Here is a 12,276-nt window from a genome sequence, read left to right on the forward strand (position 1 = left end):
CTAAGTACCTGGGATTACAGGCGTGTGCCACCACGCCCAGCTAATTTTTGTATTTTTTTTAGTAGAGATGGGGTTTCACCATGTTGATCAAGCTGGTCTCAAACTCCTCACCTCGTGATCCGCCTGCCTCGGCCTCCCAGAGTGCTGGGATTACAGGTGTGAGCCACTACGCCCACCCAGTAGTATGCTTTTTGAAAAAAGAAATGAGTTGGGAAAAAGAGTGAACAGACCTGGTGAGAGGTCTGAGAGACCTGGTCTTTACAAAAAATAAAATTACAGTAGTTGGGCCCTCTGGTTACACATGCCCGCAGGGAGTCTCAGCTACTCAGGAGGCTAAGGTGGGAGCTTGGCTTGAGCACAGGGAGAGTTCAAGGTTACAGTAAGCTACAATGGCACCACCGCACTCTAGCCTGGGCCAAAAGTTCAAGATCTTGTCTCAAAAAAGCAGCTACCTGTTTCCAAAAATAAACCCACTGCACCAGAATAAAAGACCCCTCTCCGCAATGAACTTTAGACTCCCATATAAGCCTGCACAGTCTGTACTTTAAGTTTTCACATCGCTCTTATCAGCTTGAAGTTTAATGCCATTTTCACCTGCTTTCTCATTTTTTGTTCAATAATCTAGTCAATGAATTTAAGAAACCAACCCACATTTTTTTAAAAACTATTCTCATATATGTATCCCCGATCTCAGGTAAGTTAGAGAATTTGAATTTCTGAGTCCCTCATGACAAGCAAGCCCATTTTGTATGAATACTAGACAAAGCTAGAACCAACCAGCCTTTACACAAATTATCGAAATACTGAGAACACGTTTTTTGGCTGTGTGCAGTGGCCCATACCTATAATCCCAGCACTTTGCGAGGACAAGACAGGCAGATTGCTTGAGCCCAGGAGTTCGCAGCCAACCTGAGCAACATGGTGAACCCCGCCTCTACAAAATACAGATTAGACAGGTGTGGTGGCATGCACCTGTAGTCCCAGCTACAAGGGGGGTTGGGATGGGAGGATCGCTTGAGCCCAAGATGTGACCGCACCACTACAATCTACTGTATTTGCTGGCTTCTATATCATACATTAAAACCTATGTCCTGACACTGCTATAGAAGACACAGGCATGGAAGAATAATTAAACAGGGGATACAGTTATGGCAGATGCATATCAATTATCCCTCTAGCAACCTTCTTGACACCTCCTGTTTATAATCCCAAAGAGAGCCAGTGAGGCGGCTCAAGATTGTAACCTCAGCATTTTGGGAGGCCAGCATGGGAGGATCACTTGAGCTCCGGAGTTCAAGACCTGCCTGGGAACACAGCAAGACATCATCTTGACTGAAAAAAAAAAAAAAAAAAACTCGCCTGCAGTGAGTTATGATCACACCACTGCACTCCAGCCTGGGCAACAAAGCCAGACCTTGTCTCTCAAAATAAAAAGTTCAGATACATGCTACAACAAGGATTAACCTTGAAGACATTATGCTAAGTCAAATACACCAGACACAAAGTGAAAAATATCTTACGGTCCTACTTAAACAAAAGTATATATGTGGGCAAATTCATAAAGACAGAAAGAAGATGAGACGTTATCAGATGCTGGGGGAAAGGGAAATGGGGAGCTACTGCTTAATGGTTGCACAGTTTCTGTCTAGTAACGAAAAAGTTTTGGAAATGGTGGTTTTGGAAATGGTGGTGAGGGTCACAATGACACTGTAAATGCAATTAACACCACTAAACTATACACTTAATGACGGTTAAATTGGTAAATTTTATGTTATGCACGTTTTAAGTGCTTAAAAACTAGATCACAGGTACAAAGTTCTGATATCAGAGAAGTATCTGAATCTCACTGCAAAATGCTCTCTAAAAATTTTTAAATGGATGCATTCTAATCAAAACAATACTTGAAACTATGATGACAAAATATTATTTTTGGTTCAGACTATTATCAAATAAAAGAGAAATATTTTGAGATAAAATTTTTCTGAAGGCTCAGGACTACTTGGGGATCTTTCTCTTGATGTCATATTATTCATTATTTTGGTAACCATACACTACTTACATAATTACTATGACTATTAGAAAGGTATCTTTGGCTGAGAGCAGTGCCTCATGCTTGTAATCCCAGCAGTTTGGGAGGCCAAGGCGGGCAGATCACTTGAGGTCAGGAGTTCGAGACCAGCCTGGCCAACATGGTGAAACCCCGTATCTACTAAAAATACAAAAATTAGCCAGGTGTGGAGGCAGGAGAATTGCTTGAACCCAGGAGACAAAGGTTGCAGTGAGCCAAGATCGAGCCACTGCACTCCAGCCTGTGCTGGACTCAATCTCAAAAAAAAAGAAAAAGAAAAAAGAAAGTTATCTTCTATTTCCCACTGTCAGAGAACAGCAGTTATAAATAAAGGGGTAAGGCAAGCATTAATCCTGTGGTAATGAATTGTAGTCAAAGGCATCATTTACAAACTCATGGTTTTGAATACACAAACACACATATACATGCAGATAAAAGGATATACACATAGATGTTTGTGTATGCATGGATGAATATACATATATTTCTAGCTCTGTTCACTGAGAAGGGCCTAGGAGCAATGACACCACGGTGGCGATGAGCACACATAGAACTTAGATCTTGGTTTCTAAATATTATTCTCCAATAAAAGGAACCAGAGCTCCTCCTTGGAAAAGTGATTGATTCCAAGGCTGAAGCAGGAAAAAATACAAGTTGAACCTAGAACATCTATGATGCCAGAAAACAGAAGGTGCTTTCCCCCCACAAAATGAGGGTGGGGGGCATGTCGAAAGGACACAGGCTAAACTAAAGGTCAAAACTGGAACAAATCAGAGCAAGAAAATACTGATAGGATTAGATTATAAAACATAGGTGGGTCACAGTGATTCATGCCTGTTGTAATCCCAACAAGTTTGGGAGACCAAGGCAGGAGGAAACCTTGAGCCAAGAAGTTCAAAACCAGCCTGGAATATAACCTGTACTTTCTCTCCTTCAACTGAATTAAAACAAGGCTAAGATATTTTTTAAAATTTACATATGGTAAATCCATGTTTCATTCTTTGAAAAGCAACCTACAATATAAAAAGACTAAGTCACTGAATTAATAGATATAACTAATATTATTTATAATGTTAAACTATATAAAAGAGGCCAGGTGTAGTGGCTCACGCCTGTAATCCCAGCACTTTTGGAAGGCCGAAGAGGGCGGATCTCTTGAGGTCAGGAGTTCAAGACCAGCCTGGCCAACATGGCAAAACCCTATCTCTACTAAAAATACAAAAATTAGTCAGGCTTGGGGGCAGACACCTGTAGTCCCAGCCACTTGGGAGGCTGAGGCAGGAGAACCACTTGAACCCAGGAGGCAGAGGCTGCACTGAGCTGAGATCGGGCCACTGCACTACAGCTTGGGTGACAAGAGTGAAACTCTGTCTCAAATAAGCAAACAAGACAATACCCCACCTTAAAGCAAAAGAAAATACCCCACCTCTCCTCCTCCAAAAGAAAAATCAACAGGGTTCAAGACACCCCAAAAGTTTCTACAGATTCAACACAACAATCTTAACCTAACATACTACTGTCTCAAAACTTTTAAGAATCAAAGGAATTGTCTCCAATAAGCCTTTCCCAATGAAAAGCCAAATATAAAGTACTGACATAGAAATCTATACATTCTTAAAGGTAACCCAAAGATTATGCTAACTGCAATATGACAGATACATTACCGTTAAGATTCAAACCCAGGCACAGAGCCAAATCACTCTGAATAGATATTGTGATTAACTGATTACTGAGAGAGGGTTCAGTCATACATCTCATAGATCAATAACTTGTAATAAATCTCACAACATTCCAAATCACTGCTTGTTCTTCTAAGATTTAACATGAGCCAGTCATAAGTCTTCCTAATATTAAGATTCTAGGGCCGATCCTGTCATCAATTTACTTAAAAATAACTGATAGTAGGACGGGCGTGGTGGCTCACACTTGTTAATCCCAGCACTTTGGTAAACTGAGGCAAGTGAATCATGAGGTCAGGAGTTCAAGACCAGCCTGGTCAACATGGTGAAACCCCGTCTCTACTAAAAATACAAAAAAATTAGCTGGGCAGCCTGTAATCCCAGTTACTTAGGAAGCTGAGGCAGGAGAATCGCTTGAACCTCGGAGGCGGAGAATGCAGTAAGCTGAGACTGCGCCACTGCACTCCAGCCCAGACGACAGTGCGAGACTCCGTCTCAAAAAACAGTAATAAAAAATAACTGGCTGGGCGTGGTGGCTCACACCTGTAATCCCAGCACTCTGGGAGGCTGAGGCGGGCAGATCACGAGGTCAGGAAATTGAGACCATCCTGGCTAACACGGTGAAACCCCGTCTCTACTAAAAAAATACAAAAAATTAGCCAGGCATGGTGGCGGGTGCCTGTAGTTCCAGCTACGTGGGAGGCTGAGGCAGGAGAATGGCGTGAACCTGGAAGGCAGAGCTTGCAGTGAGCTGAGATCGCGCCACTACACTCCAGCCTGGGTGACAGAGCGAGACTCCGTCTCAAAAAAAAAAATAAATAAATAAAAATAAAAATAATTGATTGGGCCAGGCACGGTGGCTCACGCCTGTAATTCCAGCACTTTGGGAGGCTGAGGTGGGCAGATCACGAGGTCAGGAGATAGAGACCATCCTGGCTAATGTGGTGAAACTCCGTCTCTACTAAAAACACAAAAAATTAGCCGGGCATGGTGACGGGTGCCTGTAGTACCAGCTACTCGGGAGGCTGAGGCAGGAGAATGGTGTGAACCCGGGAGGCAGAGACAGAGCGAGACTCCATCTCAAAAAAAAACCAAAACTGATAGTGCATATGAAACATTGCTTTCAATCATAGCCAGACATTTTTCCAGAATACACAAAGAACAGGCAGATAAGGTAGAACACAAAAGAAACAGTGCAAACTTTTGTAAAGTCTCACAAAAAGAAACAGCTTTTTGCAGTGAGGGAGGAAAGGCGTAAAGGTGGAAAACCGTTTGGATACTATGTTCGGCACCTGAGGGATGGGATCATTGTATCCTAAATCTCAGCATCACACAATGTACCCAGCTAACAAACCGACGTGTGTACCTCCTGCATCTAAAATGAAAGTTCAAAAAGATAAAAATAAAGAAACAAGCAGCCTGGCCAACATGGTAAAACCTCGTCTTTACTAAAAATACAAAAATTAGCTGGGAGTGGTGGAGGGTGCCTGTAGTCCCCGCTACTCGGGAGGCGGAGGCTGCAGTGAGCTGAGACTGAGCCCCTGCACTCCAGCCTGAGCGACTCCGTCTCAAATAAAAAAAAAGAAAAAAGAAATAAGGCCGGGCACAGTGGATCACACCTGTAATCCTAACACTTATGGAGGCTGAGGTGGGAGAATTGTTTGAGCCCAGGAGTTTGAGACCAGCCTGGGTAACACAATGAGTCCTTCTTTGCTCTGACACCCAGGCTGGAGTACAGTGGCTCACTGCAGCTCCACCTCCTGGGTTCAAGTAATCTTCCCATCTCAACCTCCCTAGTGGCTCAGACTACAGGCATGCACCACCACACCTGGCTACTTTCTATATTTTTTGTACAGACAGGGTTCGCCATGTTGCCCAAGTTGGTCTCAAGCTGCTGGGCTCAAGTGATCCACCCACCTCAACCCCCCAAAGTGCTGGGATTACAGGCCTGAGCCACCATACCTGGCCGGAAACAGCTTTTTAAACAACTCCACACCTGTAGGTCAAAAACTTAATGAGACCAGCCTGGCCAACATGGTGAAGCCCCATCTCTACTAAAAATTCAAACTCCAGCCTAGGTGACAGAGCAAGACTCCATCTCAAAATAAATAAATAAATAAACAAATGAACTTAACAAGGGCAGGGACCAAATCAGAATACACTGCAGTACTCCAGTTTTCTCCTCTTCTTTCTACATTCTCTGTGTTCTCATCCTATTTCGTAACTTAAGTACTACCTAACACTCTAAAAAATACAAATGTCAAAGCAAGTGTACTACCATTTCTGCAAAGTGGGGACAATATTTGCTTATATGTCCACAAATATTTTTTCCAGGGATAGCTAAGAAACAGCTAACAATGTTTGGCTCCAAGGAAAGCTGGATGACAAGGGTACAAGAAGTGGAGACAGATTTTCATTCTATTCCCTATTAACAGTTGTATATTTTGGTTTTCTGTTTGTTTGTTTTAGAGACAGGGTCTCACTCTGTCACTCAGGCTGGAGTGCCGTGGTACAATCATAGATCACTGCCACTTCCAACCTGGGCATCTGGCCTCAGTTTCCCAATAGTGGGTACTACAGGCATGTGCCACCATGCCTGGCAAATTTTTTTTAAATTATTTTTTGTAGACATGTGGTCTCAACATGTTGCCCAGACTAACATTTTAAATTCTGAGTCATGTGAATATAGTTTTTGTTAAAAACATTAGTATACCAATAAATAAATGCTGAGGACTCTCCATATCCATCTTTCTCTCTTCACTAGAAGTTAAGTTCCATGAAGCCAGAGATTTTTAAACTACTATATCCACAAATCTGGTTTAAAGCTGGTGCTTGAGAAGCCCTTGTTGAATGAGTGAATCACTCCTCAACCTCTCACTAAGTTCTACACTTATTTCCAATCACCTACTTCTCACCTCCACTTGAACAATGAGATCCAACTTAACATGTCCAACCCAACCCCATCCCATACAACAGCCTGCTTCCCCCCACCCTTCTTCATCTCAGTACACAGCATCATCATTCTCCAGCGGAAGCCAAAAATCCGGGAGTGACCCCTGTCCCACTGCATGTTCATCTAAAACATGACAATTTCAATAAGTATCTTCAACTCCAAAATAAATCTCAAAACCTTTCACTTGTACCTTAACCCTCCACAGCCACTGCTCTTATCACTGGTCTCCTTGCATCTCTCCTCTTCTCCAATTGAGTCTGATTCTCAATCAGACCTTATCACTCCCAGTTTAGAAGAGTTCCAAAAGCCTTTTAATGTATCATAAGAACAAAAGCCAACATGATCCAGCCCCTGGCTAGGACCCACCTTTAATCTCTATAAGGGTCCACCTTAAGCCAATTTCAGTTTGTTGGATCCAAGTTTGATAGCACCTCAGGGTTTTTCCATTTGCTCCTCCCTAAAACAGGAACACTTTTCCCTCAGAATTTCAAACTTTACCTCAGGAAGGTCTTTTCCGGTTACAGTATCTGAAGTAATCCCCCAATTACTACCACAACTCCTTACCTTATTTCCCACACAGCACTTATTCTCTGAGATTACTTCTTATTTACCGTCTGTCTCTCCATCCCAAGCCAGAATTGACACTCCACGAGGATAGAAATTTAATGGGTCGGCCAGGCACAGTGGCTCACGCCTGTAATCCCAGCACTCTGGGAGGCTGAGGAGGGTGGATCACGAGCTCAAGAGATCAAGACCATCCTGGCCAACAGGTTGAAACCCAGTCTCTACTAAAAATACAAAAATTAGCCGGCGTGGTGGCATGCACCTGTAGTGCCAGCTACTCAAGAGGCTGAGGCAGGAGAATTGCTTGAACCTGGGAGGTAGAAGTTGCAGTGAGCCGAGATCGTGCCACCGCACTTCAGCCTGGTGACAGAAAGACTCCATCTCAAAAAAAAAAAAAGAAATGTAATGTGTCTTGTTTACCCTTGTATCTTTAATGCCTGCAGCACTGCTTGACAAATAAACCAGGTACTTAATAAATATTTGTCAACTGACAGACAACACAAAAACGACTTTAAAGAAGGTCCATAACATTTAATTTAGTGACAAACTGCTGAGGGTGAAAGACATGGATAATCTTCACAATTATAGAACACTTAAAGCCACCAGAAAGGATGGAGAATGGAGAGTATTTCAGATGCAGGAGAACATCCAAATACTCAAAAGGCAATTGAAAAGGAATTTTTCCTACGCTATGTGCATGCACATTGTAGAAATGTTCCCCCAACTCATAAACAGCAACTGAAAAAAACAAGTAATTCAAAACACTGTGGGCTGGGTGCTGTAGCTCAGGCCTGTAATCCCAGCACTTTGGGAGGCCTAAGCAGGGGGATCACCTGAGGTCAGGAGTTCGAGACCAGCCTGGCCAACATGGTGAGACCCCCCGTCTCCACTAAAAATACAAAATTAGCCGGGCGTGGTAGCATATGCCAGTAATTCCAGCTACATGGAAGGCTAAGGCAGAAGAATTGCTTGAACCGGGGAGGCGGAGGTTGCAGTGAGCCAAGATCGCACCACTGCACTCCGGCCTGGGCGACAAGAGCAAAACTCCATCTCAAAACAAAAAAACTGTGTACTTCTGTTACCTCACGTGACTCTTTTGTATGCATCTTCCAGATACTGTATATGGGCAAAAGAAGCAAAGTATAGCTAATTTATGTTCATGTGTTTGTCTTGAAAAGGGATGTAAGATTCTAAAGGGTAGGCAACAGTGTTTTGAAAGTTTTTACGCGATTATTATGTAGTCAGTTGTCAATCAGATCAAAGTGATTATTTCCCATACTTTACTACGAAGGTAGGCTTGGGCCAGGTCTAGTTCAAAGACGTTTATGTTGAACAGTCACAATCTATAGCGAATGTTAATATTTTGCATCTTATCTTCAAAATTTAAACGCCCAGGGTACTGGCCTTCAACTGTTAATATTAATCCATGGGGCAAAGATGTGGGCTTAACATTAATAACAGTCTGCAATTCACAGATGTTTTATTTGCTTGCACGTAATGGCAGGGAATGGTCCAGACTCCCTAGAGGGTAAGCAAGTGCTAGAAAGCCTGTGAGGATCTTATTTCACCAGACCCTAAGTGTTGAGACAAGAGGTCTAGCTAGCATGCACGTAGGATACTCCTCCCCAAAGCTATCAATCTTTGCAGTCTGCAGAAACAAAAGTGAAAACACTCTTGGTAAGGATGCATGAGATGCCCCCCACACACACACAAACACACAGAGTTGTGTATTCGTGTGAGCACGTAAATATTTAGAAGAGTACACGCACTCTCACCTTCCCTCCTTCGGAGGAAAATGGGGCCGCGGGAGAGGCGGCCAAGATCGGATTGGGGAGGCCCAGGATCCAGTCCAGGGGGTGGCAGGGCTTAGGGGTCAGCGCTCTGGGGAGCCGAGGTCACTTACGGGATACCATCTTACCGGGCCTCCCCGTTTCATCCCTCTCCCCACACCTCGTCTCCCCCAACTCCTCTCCTCCGCCCCAGCCCCGCCACCCATTAACCGGGAAGGGAAGTTTCCCGGCGCCTGCAGCCCGGCTCCCCGACCCTCAGCGGGGTTACCTTCTGCAGAAGCAGGGCAAGGGGCAGGGGACAAGGGGAGGGGGAGGCAGCCCGAAGGAGTGAAAGACGAAGCCCCGGCGAGGAAGGTGGGCGGAGGCGGCGGCGGCGGCTGTCAGCTCGCGTTCCCCTGTTCACAGCGCTGCCATTACTGTGCGCCGAGGCCGCCTCCCCGGCCGGCCGCCGCCACCGGCCCCGGAGACGCGGGGGGTGGGGAGCGAAGCCTGGGGAGCCCGCGCGCCGACACTCACCTGTCTCCGCGAGGAAAGACAGCGAAGTCCAAGGCCGCCACCGCTGCCCGGCGGGACAGGGGCGGTAGGGAGGGGGGAAAGGGGAGAAGGACGGGCCGATCACGGGATTCGTAAAACAATCGTCCTCCTCTGCCTCCGGCTTTCCCCAAAACACACCCTCCGGTCTCCTTCTTCCGCTGCTGCCAAATCCCCCCCCGCCGCCGGAAAGCAATGGTAGAGGCCGCATTACGGCAAGCGCAGGGAGCCAAGCTTCATGTGATTGCGAAAGGCCACGAAAATTAATATTCCAAGTGATTCCTTGCTGGGCTTGCTGTCAATGAGGCAATTGCGGTTCGCTGAGCTGATGGACACAGTACCCACTCACTACCCGTTAGTCCAGGGACTGATAATAACAATATGTTGGAATGGTGCTTTCAACAGAAGTATGTTTTCCTTGTTTCAGACCTCTGAGAATATCCTAAGACACCACAATCGTCTTGCCACACACTTCCATGGGCTTTGCAAATGATCAAAAATATATTAGTAAAACTACTTCTCCTCTCTGACAAACTCTTTTTCTAGTTAGTTTTTATCTACAGAGAACTTCTTGGACATACATGTATTTTCGATAAAGAAACTTCACATCTTTGTCACTAATAGCCCACCTTCACCAAGCCCCAAGCCTATCAGTTTGAAGCGTTTTCCTCCCTTGGAGTTTTAAACAGTAAAGTTGACAAAAATGTAGAATTACTCATCACCTCCTCATATATGCAGGGCCACAGGGGAACAAAAGCCCCTCCGTAGTGCTTTTTTGCCTTTCATATCCTCAAGAGCTCACCATCAGGGTCTTGTTCATTTATACCATTCAGCAAGCTTTTCCCTCCCATCCCTTCCAAACAGCACCAACCCTTCAAGGCCCATTTAAAACCCTGCCTCCTGACCTGATCAATCCCTACAGTCTTCTGTAGGGACTGTAGGGATCCCTCCTCTTCTAGCTTCTCTTAGTACTTGAAGTCTATACTCTTTATTTCATTAAAGAGTTTTTATACACTAAATTCAATTCAACAATATGTTTCCATTATGTGACCTTTTTTTCCTCCCGTGTTTCCTCCTTTTTAATCTAGTGATTCTCAAAGTGTGGTCCCCAGACCTCTGGAAATCCCTGAGACCTTTACAGAGGTCACAAGGTTAACAAGTAGTTTGTTAACAATGCAACATGTCTGGTCCTTTTTTGTTTTTGTTTTTTTGGATAGAGAGTCTTGCTCTGTTACCCAGGCTGGAATGCCGTGGTGGCATGATCTCAGCTCACTGCAACCTCTGCCTCCCGGATTCAAGTGATTCTCCTGTGTCAGCCTCCCAAGTAGCTGGGATTACAGAAGCCCGCCACCACACTCAGCTAATTTTTTGTATTTTGTAGAGACAGGGTTTCACCATGTCACCATGTTGCCCAGGCTGGTCTTGAACTCCTGAGCTCAGGCAATCCACCCACCTCGGCCTCCCAAAGTGCTAGGATTACAGGCCTGAGCCACCGTGCCAGGCCCTCCCCCCGGTTTTTGTTTTGTTTTGTTTTTGTTTTTGACACAGGGTCTCCCTCTGTCCCTGAGGCTGGAGTGCAGGAGTGCGATGGCCTGATTATACTTCACTGCAGCCTCAAACTCCTGGGCTCAAGTGAGCGCCCCATCTCAGTTTCCCAAGTAGTGGGGACTACAGGCACGTGCGCCACCACACCCAGCTAATTTTTGTATTTTTGGTAGACGTGGGGGTCTCACTGTGTTGCCCAGGCTGCTCTGGAACTCCTGAGCTCAAGCGATCTGCCCACCTCAGCCTCCCAAAAGTTCTGGGATTACAGGAGTGAGCCACCACGCCTGGCCTCCTCTGTCTTTTTGACTGAGTTCGTTTTTGTACTGATGGTACAAAGGAATAGGGACACTATTGATGCCTTAGCAGGGATCAAGACAGTGCCACCAACCTGTCTGGGTGGTCATTGGATCGCTGTATTCACTGCCACACATTCCCAGTTTTTAAGACTATTGATTTAGGAATATCCTGGATGAAGCAGAAGCATTAATTTTATTAAATTTTGGCCCTTGAATACAAGTCTTTCTAACACTCTAGGTGAAGAAATGGTACATACACATACACTTCTGCATGCCAAAGTGGGATGACTGTCTTGAAGACAAGCACTTGTGTGGTTGACTTACAGGCTGAACTACCTGCATTTTTCATGGTGAAACTGCCTTTGCAAAATATGATAGTAAAAAGAATCTGACCTCATTAATTTAATCTGCTTCTGACCTCCAAGGTGTTCCTGGTCATTCCTGGGCATAGGCCAACTTAATTTGGGGAGGAAGTTAGTTTATGGTTTAACTTGAAAGCTAAGTTCCTCCCTAAAACTACCCCTGCTCTTGCTTAGGGATGAAAAACCACCTTTGGAAGACTAATGAAAAGCAGCGAGAATAGGATTATGGGAGGGGTGTGAACTTTGCTAAAGTGTAGGCATATTTCTATTAATATACTCCCTTACTGCTCAGGGGTCATATGGCCAGAGGTCACAAGATTTGTGACTTCCCCAGTTGCTCCTATAAATAACATCAGTATTGTATAACTGAAGATCGCTTTTTGAGATATTTTTCAGACTGACCCCACCTGGACTCGTGACTTGTGACTCAGAACTGGTCCTATAGCCCCACCCAGGGGCAGGCTCAGCACTCAAGGACTGTTTTCCAC

At 44.9% G+C, this 12,276-nt stretch overlaps 1 protein-coding gene across 3 annotated transcripts in view; it reads right to left on the reverse strand.

The window, feature by feature from the left end:
• Positions 1 to 9,776, reverse strand: part of CUL2 (cullin 2) — a 93,546-nt gene extending 83,770 nt beyond the window's left edge. Inside the window, exons 1-2 of one of the 3 annotated variants that reach the window (XM_011995132.1) lie at positions 9,323 to 9,506; positions 9,040 to 9,047 (exon numbers count right to left, since the gene is read on the reverse strand). The gene's annotated coding sequence lies outside the window, so the exon portion shown is untranslated. Of the gene's footprint in view, positions 1 to 9,039; positions 9,048 to 9,322; positions 9,525 to 9,570 lie in introns of those variants that run through there. The other 2 variants (XM_011995129.1, XM_011995131.1) reach the window with 2 other exon arrangements.
• Positions 9,777 to 12,276: the final 2,500 nt, after the last annotated feature.

Source organism: Mandrillus leucophaeus, unplaced genomic scaffold (genome assembly GCF_000951045.1).
Source record: "Mandrillus leucophaeus isolate KB7577 unplaced genomic scaffold, Mleu.le_1.0 Scaffold474, whole genome shotgun sequence".
NCBI classification, from domain to species: Eukaryota; Metazoa; Chordata; class Mammalia; order Primates; family Cercopithecidae; genus Mandrillus; species Mandrillus leucophaeus.